This window comes from Musca vetustissima, unplaced genomic scaffold (assembly GCF_032173495.1).
Source record: "Musca vetustissima isolate MV318-11 ecotype Yass unplaced genomic scaffold, APGP_CSIRO_Mvet_v1 utg4535, whole genome shotgun sequence".
Taxonomy (NCBI): Eukaryota; Metazoa; Arthropoda; class Insecta; order Diptera; family Muscidae; genus Musca; species Musca vetustissima.
In genome coordinates, this window is record NW_026879057.1 from 189373 (window position 1) to 212339 (window position 22967).

Here is a 22967-nt window from a genome sequence, read left to right on the forward strand (position 1 = left end):
GCCCATATTTCCTAGGTTATGTGAAATGTTGGCAATTTAGTATTTAAATCAATATTCTATTTTGGGCTTATAGAGAAGTTGTGTCTCTTTCTCTCTTTTACATCTCAACCAAAAATATTCCGCATGCTAAGAAAAAGGCAAATTTTTCTAAGGACATGCCATGCCATGCCACAGAGGTCAGAATGCAAATCAACAATAAGAACAATAGCATGAATCTATTTTCACAAAGTGTGAATAGCATTTGAGAACTATTTTTAAATCTGAAAAAAATGGCAAGAAGGATAAGTGGTGGGCAGACTAAATTAAGATCCACGTGTATCTTGAACAAATATGTTTATACCCTTCACCACACTGTGGCACAGGGTATTACATCTTTGCGCATATGTTTGTAACAGGTAAAAGGAATCGAGATAGACCCATGGTTCCTTTTGAGAATATGCATAGAATCACTTTCTGAGTCGATTTATGCATGTCTGTCCGTCCATCCCTCTATCCGTCTGTCGGTGTTAAATTGTAAACATAGTACAGGTCGCATTTATAATTTCGTACAGTTCACTTATTTGGCCCAAGGACGAACCCTATTGAAATTTCAGAAAATCGGTTCAGATTTAGATAAAGCTCCCATATATAGTTTCATCCGATTTTAGGTAAATGATACACCAAACTCCCAATATTTTTTCCGATTGAGACAAAATTTTGCACAGAGTTCTGAATTAGGTCGAGACTGATGTCTGCGAAGTTTTTTTTTGAAATTCGGTTCAGATTTAGATGTAACTCCCATATATAGTTTCGTCAGATTTTTTGGTGAATGATACACCACACTCCCAATATTTGTCCGATTAAGTAAAATTTTGCATAGCAAATATTTATCTAGATCTAGCACATTTAATTTCGTCCGATTTCATCTCAATGGTCCTCCAAAGATTCTATGATCGTTCCATCTACAGGATATTATGGATATTAACATGCCTTGCATGCACCCAAAGTGGTGAAGGGAATCATATAGTCGGCCCCGTCCGACTTTTGGAGTTTGCTTACTGGTTTTAATATACGGCGATTACAATTTCTTGAAAGAATATTTAAAAAAATCCACGCCTACTTTTAAATAAATAAATTGGGAAAAATCAGTTCAGATTTAGATATAGCTCCCATATATATTTTCGTCCGATTTAAGGTAAATGGTGTACTAAAGTCCCAATATATCTTTCGAGTTGCACGAAATTTGGCATAGCGTAACGAATTAGGTCTAGGATTATGTTTGTTAAGTTTCCTGAAAATCGGTCCAAATTTAGATATAGCTCCGATATATAATTTCGTCCGATTTAAGGTAAATGGTGCAGCAAAGTCCCTATATATCTTTCGATTTGCACGAAATTTGGCATAGCGTATTGAATTAGGTCTAGAATGTTGTGTGTTAAGTTTCCTGAAAATCGGTTCAAATTTATATATAGCTCCGATATATATTTTCGTCCGAATTAATGTAAATGGTGTACCAAAGTCCCTATATATTTTTCGATTTGCACGAAATTTGGCACAGCATACTCAATTAAGTATAGAATGATGGTTGTTAAGTTTCCTGAAAATCGGTCCAGATTTAGATATAGCTCTCATGTATATTTCCGTCCGATTTAAGGTAAATGGTCCGCCACAGTCCTTATATATATTTCGATTTGCACGAAATTTGGAACAGTGTACTGAATTAGGATTAGAATGAAGTGTGTTGAGTTTCCTGAAAATCGGTCCAGATTTAGAGATAGCTCCCATATATATTTTCGTCCGATTTAAGGTAAATGGTATACTAAAGTCCCTATATATCTTTCGATTAGCACGAAATTTGGCACAACGTACTCAATTAAGTCTAGAATGATGTGTGTTAAGTTTCTTGGAAATCGGTCCAAATTTAGATATAGCTCCGATATATATTTTCGTCCGATTTAATGTAAATGGGGTACCAAAGTCTCTATATATTTTTCGAGTTGCACGAAACTTGGCATAGCATAAGGAATTATGTCTAGAATGATGTGTGTTAAGTTTCATGGAAATCGGTCCACATTTAGATATAGCTCCGATATATATTTTCGACCGATTTAAGGTAAATAGTGCACCAAAGTCCCTATATGTCTTTCGATTTGCACTAAATTTGGCATAGCGTAATGAAGAAAGTCTAGAATGGTGAGTGGTAAGTTTCTTGGAAATCGGTCAAAATGTAGATATAGCTCTGATATATATTTTCGTCCGATTTAATGTACATGATGTATTAAAGTCCCTATATATCTTTCGATTTGCACGGAATATGGCACAGTGTACTGAACTAGGTCCAGAATGATGTGTGTTAAGTTTCATGAAAATCGGCTCAGATTTAGATATAGCTCTCATACATATTTTCGTCCGATTTAAGGTAAATGGTGTACCAAAGTCCCTATATATCTTTCGATTTATACGAAATTTGGCATAGCGTAATGAATTAGGTCTAGAATGATGTGTGTTAAGTTTGGTGAAAATCGATTCAGATTTAGATATAGCTCCCATATATATTTTCGTCCGATTTAAGGTAAATGGTAATGTACAGGCCGCATTTATGATCCGATTTGGATGAAATTTGGCATAGGTCTCTTATTTGGACCAAAGATGAACCCTATTGAAATTGGGAAAAATCGGTTCAAATTTAGATATAGCTACCATATATATTTTCATCCGATTCAATGTAAATGGTGCATCAAAGTCCCTATATATCTCTCGATTTGCACGATATTTGGCACAGCGTAATGAATTAGGTCTAGAATGATGTGTGTTAAATTTCCTTGAAATCGGTTCAGATTTAGATATATCTTCTATATCTGACCAAATGAAAAATTTAGTATCGGTTGCTGAATGACATTTTTATTGAATTAATTTCATTTTACTTGTCCTTTGAAAATGCGATGTCTGTTAGGATTCATCTGTTGAATATACCCTAAGTGGTGAAGGGTATCATATAGTCGGACCGACTTTACCGTCCGACTTTACCATTTTCCTCACTGGTTTTGAGTGTATCATCGCCCCCGTCAATCTGTCACATCATCATTTATCTTCTTCAATGCCTGTTCGGTGATGACGTTGTCACTGTCATCATTCACGTCCCTTCTGTTTTCTTAAGACCAACTAAAACTGGAACTATTTGAAGGTGTCCTGACACTACTTTACATTTCAATCATCCGGTTTAGGAAAAACTTTTGGTTTCACCTCCCCTCTACTTTTTTTTTGAAGAAAATCATTAAATTTATTTGCGAAATGTGTGTGTGTGTGTGTTTTTGCTTCTGTTGGCACTTTAACACGCTGAGGAAGAAATTCAGTTAGGAATTCCCGACTCGAAATGGTGGCGCGCATTTTCTGTTTGAGCCACGAAATGCCAGGTTGGCAACCATCACCGCCAACTGTTGTGATGGTGGGGAAGATGGAAAGGATGTTAGATTTTGGTGTTGCTTTCTTACACTTTCTGCTGATGGTTGTTGTTGTTGCAGTTATTGTTGTTGTTGTTGTGACAACACAATCAAGGTAGTTGTGCTGCAGTAATTGGCAATATCTGCTTGTTCTTCCAGTCGTTGCGTTTGTCCTGACTCAGCATAACTTTATCCTGGCGTTAAGAAAACGATAGAAAATGTGACGACAAGTGTATTAGTGCGTCTGTGTGTGAGAGAGTGTACTAGACTTGGGTAAGACTATCACTGCTGGCACCACCAAAAGAAAAATGGAGGAAAATAAAAAAAAAAACTGAATAACAACTTTAGTGAAACTTTTCGCTGTAGGGGGATAGATACATTATTCTTTTCGCTTAGACACACGCACACACAGAATCCTTTCACACACATACACACACACAGAGACACAACTCGACTTGCAAATATTTTTGGTATTTCTTTAGCACTTTAGTCTTTGAAGTGAAATTTTGTCAACACATTTTCCGAATGACAGTCAATTCAAATTCTTCGTGTCGAAATTGTTTGTCTTCTTCTTCATCTTCGTCTAGTGTGACTGACTGGATGACTGTCTGTCTGCCAGGATTTCTTGTCAGTCATCACAGCTTGTAAAGCAATATCGCTTTGCAATTCCACGGTGTAGAGTTGAGTTCACAGGTGAAGTTATATTTTCTTCCGAACCTGTGGCAAGTTTCGCTTTCCTCTAATGAAGCAATTCATCGATGAAAAGTTAAAACTTTAAATGCCAAATGCCGGGATAAAATTTTCAAGGATAATTTTTGTTGACTTTCCCGATTAAGTGGTTAGTGTGGCGGAAGGTTTAATCAAGCGCATAAATATGAAGGAGGGGGGAAATACGATGAAGTGTAGTTGTTAACTTCTGGAAAACTTTGGAAGAAATTCGAACGATTAACAAAATAATTAGGGAAAGTACTTCACAAGGGCAATAATTTACAAGCATCGATGAGCTTAGATAATACTTTTATTATTATTTTTTTAAAAAAAGTGGATTAAAAAAAATATATATTAAAAGGCGTGGATAAACATATTTTGTCAAGGGTTATCAACAGCAGTGGATTTTTTAAAAATATTTTTTCATGGACCAAAGAAGGCGTGGATTTTTATACCCTACACAACTATGATGTCAAGGTATTATAGCTTTGGGCAGCCCCAAAGATCGGTTAATATTTAGGGGATGAAATAGACCAAATACTAAATTTTTGTTGGTTTTTCAGGTTGCTCCAGAGGCCGCAATAATGGCCCGAACATCGTGAAATTTTGCATGGAGAAGGGGATCGGGCCAAAGAAGAAGCATCAATATTTAGCGGGTTAAATGGACCCTGACTTTTGTGTGAAAAATGACAAAATTTGTATTCTATAGCCTATATGTTTACCCCTGAAGGACATAGACCCGACCCGAGAAGTTGATATTATATCCAAGAGCACTCCTCTTGACCTTTAAATTAATAACAAATATATTGTGGTATGTTCTCGGATGTGGAACTATACCGCTGATCGCTTTGAAATCTTCCATGAGGTTCCAGTTATGGTCTAGGACAACGGCTATAATTTTCGGTGATAATCAGATAATAATTTTGGAATGAAGTGGACCGAAAACTTAATTTTTTGTGTTATTTTCGAGTCGATCTATAGACCACAAATGAAAGCCGAACATCACAACACAATCCACGGTGAAGGGAATCTGGACAATAGCTGTACTGAATACTTGTAATATTCGGAAAATATGTCAGTGTGAGGAAGAGGTGCTGTTTATCTCTAATCGGGCAAGACGGTACAAATATCACGAAATATTGCCCAGGCTCGGAATAAACATCCGCAGAAAAGTTCCGTGGTAGTTGTGTAGGGTATCGTATGGTCAGCCCCGTCCGACTATACTGCTCCACTCACTGGTTAAAACATATTTTTCAAAGCCTATAATTAGGCGTGGATTTTTTAAAAATATTTTTCAAGGTCATCAACAGGCGTGGATTTTTTTACAAAATATTTTTTCAAAGGGTCATCAACAGGCTTGAATTTTTTTTACAAAATATTTGATCAAGGGTCAACAGGCGTGAATTTTTTTACAAAATATTTGATCAAGGGTCAACAACAGGCTTGAATTTTTTTTACAAAATATTTGATCAAGGGTCAACAGGCGTGGATTTTTTTAAAAAATATTTTTTCAAAGGGTCATCAACAGGCTTGAATTTTTTTTACAAAATATTTTCCAAGGGTCATCGATATTTTTCATAGCCTATAATTAGGCGTGGATTTTTTAAACATATTTTTCATAGCATATAATTAGACGTGGATTTTTTAAACCTATTTTTGATAGCCTATAATTAGGCGTGAATTTTTTTTAAACATATTTTTTATAGCCTATAATTAGGCGTGGATTTTTTAAACATATTTTTCATAGCCTATAATTAGGCGCGGATTTTTTAAACACGTTTTTCTTTGCCTATAATTAGGCGCGGATTTTTTAAACCTATTTTTTATAGCCTATAATTAGGCGTGGATATTTTAAACCTATTTTTTATAGCCTATAATTAGGCGTGGATTTTTTTAAACATATTTTTCATAGCCTACAATTAGGCGTAGATTTTTTAACATATTTTTCATAGCCTACAATTAGGCGTGGATTTTTTTAAACATATTTTTCATAGCCTATAATTAGGCGTGGATTTTTTAAACATATTTTTCATAGCCTATAATTAGGCGTGGATTTTTAAAACATATATTTCAAGGGTCATCAATAGGCTTTTTTTTGAAAATATTTTTCAAGGGTCATCAAGAGGCGTTTTTTTTTTTTTTTTGAAAATATTCTTTCAAGCTATTTTATGCATATGTTGTACACATATTTATTTATGTACGAACATTAAACAATTATTTCATTACAAACAAAAAATCGATATAAAAAAGTAATTTCCCTCCTTCCTCCTTGTCCAAACATTCCATATCGCAATAAATGTTCACTGTTTGTTATGCAGGATATGTCATTTCCATTCTCATCCTTGGAATATTTTCATTTTGCCGAATCACAATAATAAAATGAAATAAAATAAAAAAATGGTGACAAAAAATCGCAATGACTCCGTCACGTTGAAATGCTGAATGTAAAACAAGAATGTAAAATTGTTGACAAATATGTTGACACATATTTTAACACTTGTCCAGAATTTATATATTTATTGCTATCATTTTATTTGTTTTATTTATTGCTATCAAACAAACAATAAAAAAAAGTGGACAGATAATTTATTGATTTTGTTTTTGTAGAGAAGGCGGCCATCCATCACAGATTCAATTGGTCAATGTTGTTGGTGACAACATGAAGTGAATATGGGTCACAGTGATAGGACAGGACAAGGACCATAGATGGGATATTATGATGTGATGTATAATATCCAAGGGTCATACAATTTGGAGAACCACAAATGACAGAATGTGTTAGTTAAGGTATTGAGGGCATCCCATACGTGTATTAAAAAAAAAACAAAAGAATGATCCACCAATAAACATGGATTATTGAGAGCTTCCCATAGACGTGTATTAAAAAAAAACAAAAGAATGATCCACCAATAAACATGGATTTTTGCAAAATATATATAGGACCTATACACAGGCGCGGTTACTTGAAAAATATGCTTCCAAGGGTTACCTAGAGGCGTGAATTTTTTAAAAATATTTTTTCAAGTGTCATTTTTTCAAGGGTCATCAAAAGGCGTGGATTTTTTAAAAATATTTTTTCACGGTTTACATAGAGGCATGGATTTTTTAAAAATATTTTTTCAAGGGTTACATAGAGGCGTGGATTTTTTAAAAATATTTTTTCAAGGGTTACATAGAGGCATGGATTTTTTAAAAATATTTTTTCAAGGGTTACATAGAGGCGTGGATTTTTTAAAAATATTTTTTCAAGGGTTACATAGAGGCGTGGATTTTTTAAAAATATTTTTTCAAGGGTTACATAGAGGCGTGGATTTTTTAAAAATATTTTTTCAAGGATTACATAGAGGCGTGGATTTTTTAAAAATATTTTTTCAAGGATTACATAGAGGCGTGGATTTTTTAAAAATATTTTTTTCAAGGGTTACATAGAGGCGTGGATTTTTTAAAAATATTTTTTCAAGGATTACATAGAGGCGTGGATTTTTTAAAAATATTTTTTCAAGGGTTACATAGAGGCGTGGATTTTTTAAAAATATTTTTTCAAGGGTTACATAGAGGCATGGTTTTTTTAAAAATATTTTTTCAAGTGTTACATAGAGACGTGGATTTTTTAAAAATATTTTTTCAAGGATTACATAGAGGCGTGGATTTTTTAAAAATATTTTTTCAAGGGTTACATAGAGGCGTGGATTTTTTAAAAATATTTTTTAAAGGGGTACATAGAGGCATGGTTTTTTTAAAAATATTTTTTCAAGTGTTACATCGTGGATTTTTTAAAAATATTTTTTCAAGGGTTACATAGAGGCGTGGATTTTTTAAAAATATTTTTTCAAGGGTTACATAGAGGCGTGGATTTTTTAAAAATATTTTTTCAAGGGTTACATAGAGGCGGGGTTTTTTTAAAAATATTTTTTCAATGGTTACATAGAGGCGTGGATTTCTTAAAAATAGTTTTTCAATGGTTACATAGAGGCGTGGATTTCTTAAAAATATTTTTTCAATGGTTACATAGAGGCGTGGATTTCTTAAAAATAGTTTTTCAAGGGTTACATAGAGGCGTGGATTTTTTAAAAATATTTTTTCAAGGGTTACATAGAGGCGTGGATTTTTAAAAATATTTTTCAAGGGTTACATAGAGGCGTGGATTTTTTAAAAATATTTTTTCAAGTGTTACATAGATGCGTGGATTTTTTAAAAATATTTTTTCAAGGGTTACATAGAGGCGTGGATTTTTTTAAACATATTTTTCTAAAGGTTACATAGAGGCGTGGATTTTTTAAAAATATTTTTTCAAGGGTTACATAGAGGCGTGGATTTTTTAAAAATATTTTTTTTGCGGAATATCAACTGGGGTGGATTTTTTAAAAATATGCAAGGTACTTTTTCCAATGGGTCACCACAAGGCTTGGATTTTTTTAAATATTTTTTAGGGCCATCAAAAGGCGTGGATTTTTTAAAAATATTTTTTCAAGGGTTACATAGAGGCGTGGATTTTTTAAAAATATTTTTTCAAGTGTCATTTTTTCAATGGTCACCACAAGGCTTGGATTTTTTTAAATATTTTTTAGGGCCATCAAAAGGCGTGGATTTTTTAAAAATATTTTTTCAAGGGTTACATAGAGGCGTGGATTTTTTAAAAATATTTTTTCAAGTGTACATATGGTCACCACAAGGCGTGGATTTTTTAAAAATATTTTTTAGGGCCACAAGGCGTGGATTTTTTAAAAATATTTTTTCAAGGGTTACATAGAGGCGTGGATTTTTTAAAAATATTTTTTCAAGGGTTACATAGAGGCGTGGATTTTTTAAAAATATTTTTTCAAGGGTTTAGAGGCGTGGATTTTTTAAAAATATTTTTTCAAGGGTTACATAGAGGCGTGGATTTTTTAAAAATATTTTTTCAAGGGTTACATAGAGGCGTGGATTTTTTAAAAATATTTTTTCTAGGGTTACATAGAGGCGTGGATTTTTTAAAAATATTTTTTTTTTCTAGGGTTACATAGAGGCGTGGATTTTTTAAAAATATTTTTTCTAGGGTTACATAGAGGCGTGGATTTTTTAAAAATATTTTTTCTAGGGTTACATAGAGGCGTGGATTTTTTAAAAATATTTTTTCAAGGGTTCAAAAGTCTTCTAAATTCCTGCCATTGTCATAGAGGACATTAAATAATATTTTTCCACAAATTTTAAAGTAATTTCCATAAAAATCCTTTCCCTCCCCTATCACATACTCCTGGGAACTAACACTAAGGATTACGCATAGCACTCTTAATATCTCAATAAATGTGTGTGCGTCTATGTGTGTGTATTTTTTCCGACAAATCTTCTACTTCTTCTAAATTAAAGCTGGTGCAGCAGCCGCATATATATTGTCATCAGGCTTCTTTCTGGTCCAGTAGACCATGGCAAAACGAAGCGAAACAGAAAAAACACCACAGCTGCGAAGATGATAATATTGTCGGTTGAATGTGAATATGCAGAGCAAAAAAACACAACAACGGAAAATCATTGTAAAGACCAAAATTGCAACCAAGGCCGCCACGAAGTAGTTCGCAGCAAAACGGTTTCCGTTTAGAGCTCGCGCGAAAAAAGAAACACATCCAAAACACCTACCATTAAAAACTCCAACGAAACGGAAACAAAAGAAATAATCCGGATATAAACATTGTCTCTTGTCTTAGCATGCCTCCATGTACCACCGATTGCGATTCACTTATTTTTCAAATTTATGAATGATAGTGGTGGCTGGTGGTGTGAGGTTTGTGTCTTGGGTATTGCGAGTGTTTGTCATTTCCCTAAATGACACCCCACCAAATGCTCGAAGGAACTGCAGGACCAAAAAAAACCATGCATTTACAAATAGGTGTTTTTTTTCAAGTGCGCTTTACACCCTACATGCATCAAGGCGTATTATATTACAAGGCGTATACAGGGTGAGATGAAAAAACTGCAACCAACTTCTGACTGTTGTCATTTCTATGCCACTCGTCCGACAGCTTTTAAAATTATTCCAGTGACAGGTCATTATATTGTTTACTGGCGTACATCGGAATTTTGGTGAGAATTTTCCAGAATTTATGGAATTCAAGCGTGATAGTGTGATTTCTTTATATTTGCCTAGAAAACCCCAAGTGACTATCATTAGATCACTCCAGCATTTAAATGTGAATAAATCGTTTATGTCTCGTACCATCGCTCGTTGCCGTGATTCGGGTAGCGTAGCCCGACGTCAAGGAAGTGGACGGAAGAAAACGGAAGCAATATCATCAGAAATGGTTCGAAAATTATAAAATCGACTTGATCGAAGCCCGCGTCGCAGTGGCCGAAAAATGGCTCGTGAGCTCAACATATCGCAATATTCCACTCGGCAAATATTGAAAAATAAACTCGGGGTAAAGCCCTTGAAATTCCAAAAAGTGCAAGAATTTACACCGCAACAGAAAGAAAATATACTCCAAAGAGCTAAAGAGTTGCTTCGCTTGGCCGACAGTGGAGAACTGCCGAATTTGATTTTCTCCGATGAGAAAACATTCGTTGTCCAGCAAATCGTAAAAAAAAAAATGATCGTGTTTACTTCCCAAAGAGGTCAGCTGAAAATGTGCACCTTCGGTTGGCCACCAGAACTCAAGCGCCGGCCATGGTGATGGTGTGGGCCGCCATAACAGCCGATGATCTCTCTCCACTCGTATTAATCGACCGTGACATTAGAATAAATGACGAATATTATCGCCAAAAAATATTCTGGAGAGTGTATTAAAGCTTGGGCACGAAAACATTTTGGCCACAGACTTTGGACATTCCAACAGGACTCAGCACCATCGAACTCAGCACACGCCACCCAAGAATGGTTACAAAATGTGGTTCCTCGATTCATTTCCAGCGCACAATGATCACCAAAATCTCCGGATACCAATCCGTTGGACTATTGTGTCTGAAGTATTTTGGAAAGAAAGGTTGGCACTAAAACATACCAAAGTGTCGATCACCACAAGCAAACGCTTCGCCGGGAATGTACCAAAATACCGCAGAGTAACATTCAGGCAGCGTGTGACAGTTTCATTAGCCGTTTGAAGGCCATAACTCGTGCCAATTCGAAAAAATATAGACTAATTCCGACATTTTTTGCTTTCATTCAATAAAATTTAGAAAAAAAGTTAAAAATTATGGCGTTTGACTATGTTGCAGATTTTTTATCTCACCCTGTATTATAGCTTTGTGCAGCCCCAAGAGTTTGTAACGTCGCGCAATATGGGTCCTAGACCCACCTCTAAGTATACCGATCGTCATATCTCGACTAGCTGAGTCGATCTAACTATGTGTGTCCCCGTCCGTCCGTATGTCCATTATAATTTGTAAACACGATACAGGCCACAGTTATGGACCCATCTTCACGAAATTGTGCATGTAGGATAGGTTCTGCCCAATGAAGACCCCTATTGTTTTTGGTAAAGATCGGTTTTCTTCTTACTAAATTTTTGTCGGGTTTTCTGGTCGCTCCAAAGGTCGCAATTATAGCCCAAACATTGCAAAATTTTACATGGAGAAGGGGATCATCGATCTAGACATGTGTGTCCGTCCTTCCGTGTGTCCATTATAATTTGGACAGGCCACAGTTATGCACCAATCTTCACGAAATTTTGCATGTAGGATGAGTTATGGCCAATGAAGACCCTATTGTTTTTGGTAAAGATCGGTTAATATTTAGGGGATGAAATGGACCAAATACTAAATTTTTGTCGGGTTTTCTGGTCGCTCGCAAAATTTTACATGGAGAATGGGATCGGGCAAAAGAATGAGCATGCCTGTTCTGATAAAGATCGGTGAACATTTAGCGCGTCAAATGGACCCCGACTTTTGTGTGAAAAATTACAAAATTCTTTGGCGTATATATTTACTCCTAGATCCGAGAGGTTGATTCCAATTCTATTGCCGTACACACTCGGATGTGGGAGTTACACTTAAATATTTGCAGGTGCCACGTATTCAGATATTATTTAGTAATCCATTACCACACTAGAGGGCGGAAATATAGCGGTGATCGCTTTTAAATTTTGCATGAGGTTACAGTTATGGTCAAGGACAACGCCTATAATTTTCGGTGTTGATCAGATTATAATATTGGAATGAAGTGGACCGCAAAACATAATTTTTGTTCGTTTTTTTTTTAGTCTATCTATAGGTCGCAACACAACCCATGGTGCAGGGAATCTGGACAATTAATTAGAAGGGCTGTACTGAATATGAATATTAATATTCGGAAAATATGTCAGTGTAAGGAAGAGGTGCTGTTGACCTCTAATCGGGCTATGTTGAACACATATCACGAAATATTGCTCAGGCTCGGAATAAACATCCGCAAAAAGTTTGAGTTTCGTGGTAGTTGTGTAGGGTATCGTATAGTCGGCCCGTCTGGTTTTAAGTATTTTTTCAAGACCTATACTTAGGAGTGGATTTTTTAAAAATATTTTTTCGAGGCCTAGAATTAGGTCTGGATTTTTTACAAATATTTTACCAAGGGTATCCCCTAATTCGAGACCTACAGTTGCATTCCTATAGGATTTCATATTTTTACTGCTCTTTACACTCAGCTTCCACTACTTGCCTAAGTATGATTTGTTCCTGTTTGTTGCTGTTGTTCTCGATTTTTTTCTTGTTCACTGAATATTCCAACAGAATATACATTTTTAAAATTTCTCTTCCTCTGAGAATTTTCTACTCTTCATTTCAACTATTTTTCTTGTATTTGAAGCTTTCTATTTTGTTCCTTTTTTGCATTGTTAAATGTTCAGTTCCTTTCGAACATTTACATGTGTATGCACTGGACGTTTATTTGAAAATGTTCCTGCTACATCATGAACGGAAGAATGCACACTGCAATAGACAAATGGTTTTCTTCTTTAACGGAAGTGATAGGAATTATTTCGGAATACGAAGAGGGTGGACAGAGCAAGTAACAAATTTTTGTAATTTATTTTTTGGGGGCTGAAATTAAAATAAAAAATATTTCCAAATATTAATGGACCGCAAAATGCTTCAATAGAAGATCTTTAAAGAGTTTTTTGGAATTTTGTAAAAACTATTTTTCAATGACTTTTTAAGCGTAGTCCATAAGCTTGGATTTTTTTAAAAATATTTTCAGGAGCAAGAAAAACAAGAGCGTGAGCATATCGAGATGTACAGGAGTCAGATGCCGATGGGTTACAAAGCGAACTATTCAAGACTGGTGGTCAGATGCTGATCAGGAGCATGCACCAGCTGATTAGTACAATTTGGAATGCATGCCCAATGATTGGAACCTCAGCATCCTGTGTCCCGTGCACAAAAAAGGAGACAAGACGACATGTGCCAACTATAGAGGAATAAGTCTCCTTCCCATCGAATATAAAGTGCTATCCAGAGTACTGAAGGCAATGTCAATGACATTATTGGACCATACCAATGCGGCTTCAGACCTGGCAAATCCTGAAAAAAAAAACCACGAAACCACATCGACACATTCCATTTATTCGTCGACTATAAAGCCGCATTCGACAGCCCTATCTGTTCAGAGGTGTTTAAAGCCATGTCTACGTTTGGCATTCCTTCCAAAAATAAAACGGCTATGCAGGATAACTTTAAGTGGCACAAAATCAGCAGTTAAAGTTGGAAAGGAACTCTCGGAGCCCTTTAATACCGAACAAGGATTCAGACAAGGTGACAGTTTATCGTGTGATCTTTTTAACATTCTACTGGAAAAGGTCATACGAGACGCAAAGGTGAACCGAAAATTGCACTCTGTACACCAAACAACACATGTTACTTGCCTACGCCGATGACATCGATATAACGGGTCGAACATTGACAGCAGTAACATCCACCTTTGAGCAAATTCAGAAGGAGTCTGCCAAATTGGGAGAAGACCATGTTGAGGGTATCAACGCACAAGACGTCCAGTTGACTCGGACTAACTGTGGAACTTGAGAACAACAGCTTCGAGGTAGTCAAAGGTTGTATATACCTTGGTACCGCTATAAATAAAACGAATGACATCAGTTTTGAAATTCGGAGAAGGATTGTGATGGCCAAAAGATGCTACTATGGTCTGAGTAAGAAACTCAAAAGCAAGACCACCTCCCGCCAGACGAAACTCACACTCCACAAGACGCTGATACTACCCGTGCTTTTATATGGATCTGAAGCATGGGTACTTGCGCAAGCAGATGAGCTCTTGGAATGTTTGAGAGAAAAATTCCCCCAAAAGATCTATTGGTCGATCTGAGTTGACGGCCAAGGCCACCTCCCGCCAGTCCAAACTCACACTCTACAAGAAGCTGATACTACTCGTGCTTTTATATGGATCTGAAGCATGGTGGGTACTTGCGCAAGCAGATGAGACAGCTCTTGGGGTGGTTGAGAGAAAAATTCTTCGAAAGATCTATGGCCGATCTGCGTTGACGGTGAATATCGCCGAAAGATCTATGGGCCGATCTGCATTGACGGTGAATATCGCCGTCGAATGAACCATGAGTTGTACCAGCTATTCTCGGACATCGACATTGTTAGACGTATTGAGCTGCAGCGACTTCGTTGGCTAGGTCATGTTGTGAGAATGGATGAAGATGCCTTAGCTCAGATGGCATATAAAAGCGAACCAGCTGATGGTTCACGCAGAAGGGGAAGGCCACGAATAAGATGGAAAGATCAAGTCGAAGACAACATCGCCGAATATGCTCTTTCTAATTGGAAAAGCTGCGCAAAAGACAGTCTCGCCCCCAAAAATCTTTTCTAAGCTCGGCGTATGGAACGAAACTTCTGTCACAAGTCACCTAAGTAAGTAATAAGTTTTTTAAGCGTCATCCAAAGGGTGGATTTTTAATCATTTTATTTTAAGTCATCTAAAGGTGTGGATGTGGAATCTACGCCTTATTTGGTCCACGAAAAGGCGTGGATTTTTTAAAAATATTTTTTGAGGTATATTCAAGGCTCCAGACAAGGCGTGGATTTTTTAAAAATATTTTTTGAAATATATTCAAGGCTCCAGACAAGGCGTGGATTTTTTAAAAATATTTTTTGAGGTATATTCAAGGCCCCAGACAAGGCATGGATTTTTTAAAAATATTTTTGAGGTATATTCAAGGCTTCAGACAATGATTTTTTTGAGGTATATTCAAGGCTCCATACAAGGCGTGGATTTTTTTTCAGGTATATTCAAGGCTCCATACAAGGCGTGGATTTTTTTTTTGAGGTATATTCAAGGCTCCATAATTTTTTGAGGTATATTCTAGGCTCCAGAAAATATTTTTTGAGGTATATTCAAGGCTCCAGAAAAGGCGTGGTTTTTTTAAAAATATTTTTGAGGTATATTCAAGGTTCCAGACAAGGCGTAGATTTTTTACAAATATTTTTTGAAGTATATTCAAGGCTCCAGACAAGGCGTGGATTTTTTTAAAATATTTTTGAGGGCTCCAGAAAAGGATTGGATTTTGTTAAAGTTTTTTTTAGGTATATTCAAGGCTAGAGACAAGGCGTAGATTTTTTAAAAATATTTTTTGAGCGATATCCAAAGGCGTAGATTTTTTAAAAATACTTTGGAGGTATATTCAAGGCTCTAGACAAGGCGTGGATTTTTTAAAAATATTTTTTAATGTCTACTAATAAAAATTAATTATACTCACAAGTTCCTTCTGACATCAATTTAGTTTTTTGAAATTTACCTGCAAATAAAAAATTAAAAACAAATTAAAACCTATTCTCCTCATGATATTACACGCAATAAAACAATAATTTTTTATTTAAAATTAACAACATTTTATCATTAAAAATAAATATACATTATCATATAAAAGTACCATTAATTTTCGCTTTAATAAAAAGTGCAGTTATTCATTATCCTTGCACGTGTTTTGCAAGCGAACAACGATACACCATCTTCAACTGCTCCAGAATTATGTCACAATAAAGAAAAATAATATTTTCTTTTTAATAAAGAATAATTTTGCTTTACAATACTGACACCCATAAGCACAAATTCCGCCACAAAATGTTCGTCCTCCACCTCCCCCCACACACACACAACCCACCTCCACAATGATAACAAACTAAACTGTCACGAATATCCTGGCGAAATACTAAATTATCATTTGTGTCATTTTGTTTTTTGTTTTTTGTTTTTTTTTGCTTTGTTTACAACACACGTTCGCAATGTTACGCATAATGCGATAAAAAAAAATGAAAGAGGACAAATATTCCCCCCTACACCACTCTCCCCACCTATAACAAGGCTGGGCTAAAGTACCAGACGACCAGACACTATCCTCTTATAGGTTGAACAAAAAACACACACACCCAACGTAGGTTATCAGCAGCAGGAGGAGGAGGGGAGAAGAGGTGATTGAGGGAAGAGGTGATGAAGGGAAGAGCAGTGGAGGGGAAGCATTTTTTTCAGCTTGCACATAAACATGAATAACGTTAACAGCATTTTATTGTAAAGAAATTTACTTATTATCCTGATATCCTTATTTTTCTGTTTGTTTGTTTGTGTGTGAGCATGCATTTTGATTTAATACCCCCCATGAGAGGGATACAGAGAGTGTTTGGAAAAGACATGACATACATACAAACATATAATGCTTTGCATTATTATTTAATGTTTTAACGTAGATAACGGCGGAAATGGCAGGCGCTTTAAGGATAACAATTTTAAAAATATTATTTCAAGGGACATCCATTTCTTACGAATATATTCTCAAGACTCTAAACAAGGCGTGGATTTTTCAAAAATATTTTTTAAGGGTCCAGAATTTTTATACCCTACACAACTATGTTGTCAGGGTATTATAGCTTTGTGCAGCCCCAAGAATTGGTAACGCCGCGAAATATTTGTCCTACACCCACCTTTAAGTACACCGATCGTCATATCTCGACTAGCTGAGTCGATCTAGACATGTGTGTCCTTCGATCTAGACATGTGTGTTCTTGTAAACACTATACAGGCCACAGTTATGGACCAATCTTCACGAAAATTTGCATTTAGGACCGGTTCTGTCCAATGAAGATCCCTATTGTTTTTAATTATGATCGGTTGATGCTTAGGGGATGAAATGTACCAAATACTTAATTTTTGTCGGTTTTTCTGGTCGCTCTAGAGGCCGCCTTTGTGGCCCAAACACCGAATTTTTGCATGGAGAAGGGGATTGGGCCAAAGAATAAGCATGCTTGTTTTGATAAAGATCGATCAATATTCAGACCCTGACATTTGTGTGAAAAATAACAAAATTTGTATTCTATAACGTATATATTTACTCCTGAAGGACATAGTCCCGAGAAGTTGATAGTATATCAAAGATCAATGGTTGACCTTTATACTGATACCAATTATATTGTCGTATGTACACGGATGTTGGAGATACACTTAAATATTTACAGGTGCTTACGTATTCAGATATTATTTAGTAACCCATTTCCACACTAGAGGGCGGAAATATAGCGCCTTGTCATCCCTTTGAAATTTTTCTTGAGCATCCTGGTGTGGTCCCGGTCAACGCCTATAATTTTCGGTAATGATCAGATAATAATATTGGCATGAAGTCGACCGAAAAGTTATTTTTTTGTGTTTTTCGAGTCGATATATAGGCCACAAATGAAAGCCGAACATCACAACACAACCCACAGTGGAGGGAATCTGGCAAATAATTACAAGGGCTGTACTGAATATTAGTAATATTCGTTGACCTCTAGTCGGTCAATAGGGTACAACTATCGCGGAATATTGCACAAACTCAAGATATAGAACCACAGAAGTTGTGTAGGGTATCATATGGTCGGCCCGGTCCGACTATACTGCTTCTCTCACTGGTTTAAAAATATTTTTTCAAGGTCTACAAATAGGCGTGGATTTTTATACTCTTTGTTTCTTTGTGCATATGTTTGTAACAGTCAAAAGAAAAGGAGATATACACATGTTTCCTTTTGAGAATATCACGTTTTAAGTCGATTTATGCATGGCCGTCCGTCTGTTGGTGTTAAATTGTAAACAAAGTACTGGTCGCATTTATAATCCGAATCGGATGAAATTTGACAGAGTTCACTTATTTGGCCCAAGGACGAACCCTATTGAAATTGGGAAAAATCGGTTCAGATTTAGATATAGCTCCCATATATATTTTCGTCCGACTTACTATATAAATGGTGCACCAAAGTCCATATATATCTTTCGATTTGCACGAAATTTGGCATAAGGTAGTGCATTGAGTCTAGAGTGATGTCTGCCAAGTTTTGTGAAAATCGGTTCATATTTAGATATAGCTCTCATATATAATTTCGTCCGATTTTATGTAAATGGTGCACCATAGTCCCTATATATCTTTCGATTTGCACGAAATTTGGCATTGCATACTGAATTAAACCTGGAGTGATGTCTGCCAAGTTTCGTGAAAATCGGTGCAGATTTAGATATAGCTTCCATATATAGTTTCGTCCGATTTTATGTCAATGGTGTACCAAAGTCCTTGAAAATCATTCGAATTATAGCGTAATGTACTGAATTAAGTCAAGAATGACGAGTGTTAAGTTTCGCGAAAATCGGTCCAGATTTATATATAGTTTCCATATATAGTTTCGTCCGATTTTATGTAAATGGTGCACCAAAGTCCCTTTAAATCTTTCGATTTGCACGACATTTTGCATAGCGTAAAGAATTGAGCCTAGAATGATGTCTGCCAAGTTTCGTGAAAATCTGTCCAGATTTAGATATAGCTCCCATATATATTTTCATCCGATTTTATATAAATGGTGCACCAAAGTTCCTACATATCTTTCAGTTTGCACGAAATTTGGCACAGCGTAATGAATTGTGTCTAGAATAATGTGTGCTAAGTTTCCTGAAAATCGGCTCAGATTTAGATATAACTTCCATATATATTTTCGTCCGATTTAAGGTAAATGGTGCACAGATGTTTTAAAAATAATTTTTTGAGGTCCTTAAAAGGCTCAGATTTAAATATAGCTCCCATAAGTCCCTATATATCTTTCGATTTGCACGAAATTTGTCATAGCGTAGAGAATTGAGCCTAGAATGATGTCTGCCAAGTTTCGTGAAAATCGGTTCAGATTTATATATAGCTCCTATATATATTTTCGCCCGATTTAAGGTAAATGGTGCTACTTTCCTTACTGGTTGAACATATTTTTCCAGGGGTTAACACAAGGCGTGGATTTTTTAAAAATATTTTTCCATGGTTTCCATGAAATATAAATAAGGTTCAGGTGCAGCATTAGCCCCCTGCAAATCTTTTAATATTTTCATGGATTGGGGGTGAGTGCTAGAGCATCAGGTGGCAACGCTTTATGCCCCATACAATATTAATACACTTTATTTGGCATTTATAAAATGAGCTTTCCATTTTAATACAGGACATTCTGAGCTCTACCAACTGGCAGTGAGGATTATTTCTGGTCACTTCATTGTTTTGTTTATGGGGGAGTATTCCTAAATTCGGAACATAGATTACTGAACATTTAATGTTTTTTTCTTTTCCTTTGTTTGTTATAGAATTTATGGTTTATTTATTTGGTTGGCTGAATTGTCGAAAATAAAACTGACAATGGGATAAGAACATAAGCACCCCAATAATATGGACAATAATAACAATAATCTGCTCCTGCCTTCAATTCCACCTGTGGTGCCGAATAATGATAATATTTTGTTTGGAGTGTATAATCATTTGGCAAATTACAGGAAATGTACCTAACAAGACAGACAAAGAACAACAACAACAATAAAAACTAAAATTTATTATCATAAACACAATGCCGGCTGATATGAAGTTTTTTTTCGTTTCAAAGGGATTACAGAGATTAGAGCAACAGGAAGTAAAATATCCTGAAAGGACCATAACGGGCATGTTGTATTCGAATAACTGGGTTTTGGAAAAGCAAACAGACAAACAAAAGAGAAATTAATTATTTCTTTTATATTGTAATCAAATAAAAATGATTGTTGGCCAACATGAAAATACACTACACGTGCAGGCTGCTGTCAGGACCAAGGCAAGTAAATTCTTTTTTTGAGATTTTTACAAGGCGTGGATTTTTTAAAAATTATTTTTTGACATCCTTACAAGGCGTGGATTTTTTAAAGACTACTTTTTTGGCATCCTTACAAGGCGTGGATTTTTTAAAGACTACTTTTTTGAGGTCCTTACAAGGCGTGGATTTTTTAAAGACTATTTTTTTGAGGTCCTTACAAGGCGTGGATTTTTTAAAGACTATTTTTTTGAGATCCTTACAAGGCGTGGATTTTTTAAAGATGACTTTTTTGCCATCCTTACAAGGCGTGGATTTTTTAAAGATGACTTTTTTGCCATCCTTACAAGGCGTGGATTTTTTAAAGATGACTTTTTTGCCATCCTTACAAGCTGTGGATTTTTTAAAGATGACTTTTTTGCCATCCTTACAAGGCGTGGATTTTTTAAAGATGACTTTTTTGCCATCCTTACAAGGCGTGGATTTTTTAAAGACTACTTTTTTGGCATCCTTACAAGGCGTGGATTTTTTAAAGACTACTTTTTTGAGGTCCTTACAAGGCGTGGATTTTTACAGACTACTTTTTTGACATCCTTACAAGGCGTGGATTTTTTAAAGACTACTTTTTTGACATCCTTACAAGGCGTGGATTTTTTAAAGACTACTTTTTTGAGGTCCTTACAAGGCGTGGTTTTTTTAAAGACTACTTTTTCAACATCCTTACAAGACGTGGTTTTTTAAGGACTACTTTTTTGACATCCTTACCAGGCGTGAATTTTTTAAAGACTACTTTTTTGGCATCCTTACAAGGCGTGGATTTTTTAAAGACTACTTTTTTGAGGCCCTTACAAGGTGTGGATTTTTTAAAGATGACTTTTTTGCCATCCTTACAAGGCGTGGATTTTTTAAAGACTACTTTTTTGAGGTCCTTACAAGGTGTGGATTTTTTAAAGATGACTTTTTGCCATTCTTACAAGGCGTGGATTTTTTAAAGATGACTTTTTTGAGGTCCTTGGAAGGTGTGGATTTTTTAAATACTATTTTTTGGGGTCCTTACAAGGTGTGGATTTTTTAAAGATGACTTTTTGCCATCCTTACAAGGCGTGGATTTTTTAAAGACTAATTTTTTGAGGTCCTTGGAAGGTGTGGATTTTTTAAATACTATTTTTTTGGGGTCCTTACAAGGCGTGGATTTTTTAAAGACTAATTTTTTGAGGTCCTTACAAGGCGTGGATTTTTTAAAGACTAATTTTTTGAGGTCCTTACAAGGCGTGGATTTTTTAAAGACTACTTTTTTGAGGTCCTTACAAGGCATGGATTTTTTTAAAACTAATTTTTTGACATCCTTACAAGGCGTGGGTTTTTTAAAGACTACTTTTTTGAAGTCCTTACAAGGCGTGGATTTAAAATATTTTTTGATATTTTCACAAGATTAGGATTTTTTAAAAATTATTTTTTGATATTTTCACAAGACGGGGATTTTTTAAAAATTATTTTTTGAAATTTTCACAAGGCGGGGATTTTTTAAAAATTATTTTTTGATATTTTCACAAGGCGGGGATTTTTTAAAAATTATTTTTTGATATTTTCACAAAAAAAAAAAAAAATTCCTGTGATTTATTTTTTTTTAATTAAGTTGTCCTCATTCTTTTGTACCATTTAACCTTTTTTACCCTTTGCTTTGTCATCTGTATCCTTAAACAAATAAAAACGATCCGCAATGAAATAGATTTCATCAGCAGAATGCCATAAGAGAAATAGCAGGACATGTCCTGAATATTCATTGATTCCATAGAAATGAATGACTCTTCAAAAAATAAAATAAAATAAAAAAATAGACTACAAGGACGATGACAAAATAGAAAGGATTAAAAATTCACAATTGATGGAGAAGCGTTGAAAAACGCTTGTCAATTATTTTAAGTAAACACGTTCGCCAACAAACTCCCACTGAAGGATATATTCGCATATCCGCACACACACACATTCTCTCAACGTAAATTCACACATGACAAAATGCTATTTGTCAATGTAAAGACAAATGCGAAAATCCCCACAAATACCCAAAACGGAAATTTAACCCGTAGCTGATTTACTTCTAATGCGAAGGGGTTGGGGGTCCGGAGGACCAAGACCCTATTTTGGATTAATTTAATTGACAATATAATTTAATATTTTTAATTCTAGGACCTCCGACTCCCCTTCTGTTGGCTTTCCCAAAGTTCGGTTCTCACGGACCCCATTCGTACTCTAAGGGTTAAATTTTTTAAAACCAAAACGACAACCATAAAAAGTTACTCTGCTGGGAGTTCGTCTTTGCTGCTGCCGCTGATGATGAGGAGGTGTCTATTTGTCAGTCTATCACTCATTGAGACTTCATCGTCATCATCATCATGCTCCATCAGCAAGAAATCTATCAACTATGCGACCTTCTCCATACCCAAACACCCCTCTCTCCCACTATGGATGGGTGACGACATTAAAAAAAATGTGATAATGTCAATAGTTGACAAATTTGCAAAGTTATTTTTAGCAAATGAAGGAATTTTTCATCCACCCATGTTATGGACGTTTATTTTGTCAAAATCCAAAATGTTCGGAAATGAGAAAATCGAACAATGAATAAGTTGTTTTTGCAAAGAGACAGAGAGGGAGAGAGATGTATGGGAAATTCAGCCATTTTTAAAAATTGAAAAAAATTGAAAATTACCATCCGCAAAATCGAATATTGCTACCCTGCAATTATTGTGGCAAAGGGTCAAAAAATGCCATAATCTAATTTTTAGTTCTCGGAGTCAGTCCCTTTAAATTTATGAACTAACCTCGATAATTCACAAA

The 22967-nt window shown here is 35.4% G+C and overlaps 1 long non-coding RNA gene across 2 annotated transcripts in view; it reads left to right on the forward strand.

Annotated features, from left to right (window-relative positions):
- Positions 1-10801, forward strand: part of LOC133323867 (uncharacterized) — an 83778-nt gene extending 72977 nt beyond the window's left edge. For both annotated transcript variants that reach the window (XR_009754107.1, XR_009754106.1), the window contains exon 2: positions 10713-10801. This is a non-coding gene — a long non-coding RNA (uncharacterized LOC133323867). The remainder of the gene's footprint in view (positions 1-10712) is intronic.
- The last annotated feature ends 12166 nt before the right edge of the window (positions 10802-22967 follow it).